Here is a 1,872-nt window from a genome sequence, read left to right as displayed (position 1 = left end):
GTTCTTGATAAGCCTTGTACTCCAGGGTAATTACCAGCATCATATAAGAATGCTCCTGGAAAGTCTTTGAGAAATGAGTTGATAAAACTTGCACTTCCCGACTTGCCTTCCACAACAACATCAATATTTTTGAGTTTTCGAACATTATAACAGCTATAAACAGAAACACACCAATTTTTACAGAACCGTTTTTGAATCTTGCTGTAAACGATATATAAAGCAGAAACCTAACTTCTCAATGATACTGTACGTCTTGTAGCTAGACATTTTATGTAATGTAAAGTTATGCAGGAAACCCATGAAATACTGCCGCAAGGAGTTTAAACAACATATCATACAATAATTTAGTTTTGAAAGCTACGCATACAACAATAACACAAAATTTAGTTACCTGCCCGCTAAAGAAAGAATTTCATCTGTTGAAACCATTGTATGTTCTGCATCAATATCATCTCCATCAGGCTCCTCATCATAAGTCTCCTCACTGAAGCCACCAACCTAATAACAAATTCAACCTAATCGACCATCAATTGATCTAAAAAAAGGCTAGTGTCTTGTCAGTGCGCACAAAAAACGTCGAGACCTGCATAGACATCAATTGATCCAAAAAAGGCTACAACTATTCAGAAATTATTGTCATAAAAATATTAAGATGCCATAGTCTAAACATTCCAAAAAAAAAACATGTGTATTCAGCTGGTATACATACAAAATGCATGTGTAATTGGGAGTTATATATGCATATGGCATGTGTAATTGTGAGTTACACATGCACCCGTAATACACAAACTACTCAAAAAGTGAAAACAAATAACACTTTTCTGATCAATTAAAGGAGATTAATCAGTTTGTCTTACTACAACATATGGGACATAAGTATCCAAAGTATTGATATCATGAAGAATATGTATTAGCAGTTTAACACGGATATCAGTAAATGGAGAGATCTGTTTTGTGCAAGGCGTATGACATAAATGATAGAGAATAAATCGCGTTTTCGGTACAAGCAACAGAAGTAGGGAAACTTACTGTTTTCAGTGTACCCTTCATATGAAGGAACCTTCCATCCTGAGAAAGGAACCAGGAAAGGAGCTTTAAGATACATAGCTCAAATAACACTGTTTTGCCGCTTCCAGTTGGCGCCAAAATGACCATGTTCATGTCAGAGAAGTAACAACCAGAAAAGCGCTCACTCTGCAACGAATTGAAATACCTGCATCCGCAAGAATAAGATAAACTATTATAACACCTTACTAGTTCAGATCAAGCAAACAACCGTAGCTGAAAAAGTATATAACAACGGTGTATCCTCACCTCAGGAGTGGCTACAGAATTACAGACTCAACAAAGTAAATTTGACACTCAGCAATTCCGCCGACCACCTAATCTGCCACTTATACCTATACCTCCAACATTCACACCTTAGCTCCAACTCCAACACCACCACCGGCTCCAAAGCATGCACCTATACCACCACCGTAACTTATTAACCATAGAAGATCCTTCATACAAATAATTTCACTAACACAAAGATAAAAAAAAATGTTACTCAAGACGAACACGCTAACTGAAACAGTTGGGTTTCATGGTGCTTAGCAGGTACACATGTAATGGCTTGTGTAAACGGCAGTTACACATGCATATGACTTGTGTAATCTCCGGTTACACATCCATATGTCTTGTGTAATATCCTGTTACACATCCATATGCTTGTGTAATATCCAGTTACACATGCATATGCTTGTGTACTCAGAGCATATAAATTATCTACATGAGCGCTAGAAGCAGTGATATGACATAGAGCTACTCAATAAATAAGATAAAATGAAACTTACAACATATAATGTATCTCAGCTGCAACTTTCTCCTCCT

The 1,872-nt window shown here is 36.7% G+C and overlaps 1 long non-coding RNA gene across 1 annotated transcript; it reads right to left on the bottom strand.

Annotated features, from left to right (window-relative positions):
- Positions 1–398: 398 nt before the first annotated feature.
- LOC113278383 lies at positions 399–1,387 on the bottom strand. The gene is made up of 3 exons (XR_003325468.1): positions 1,315–1,387; positions 1,030–1,213; positions 399–583 (listed from the first exon to the last, which is right to left on the bottom strand). It is a non-coding gene; the product is annotated as an uncharacterized LOC113278383 (long non-coding RNA).
- Positions 1,388–1,872: the final 485 nt, after the last annotated feature.

This window comes from Papaver somniferum, chromosome 5 (genome assembly GCF_003573695.1).
Source record: "Papaver somniferum cultivar HN1 chromosome 5, ASM357369v1, whole genome shotgun sequence".
Taxonomy (NCBI): Eukaryota; Viridiplantae; Streptophyta; class Magnoliopsida; order Ranunculales; family Papaveraceae; genus Papaver; species Papaver somniferum.
This window is presented reverse-complemented; position numbering and strand designations above follow the sequence as displayed.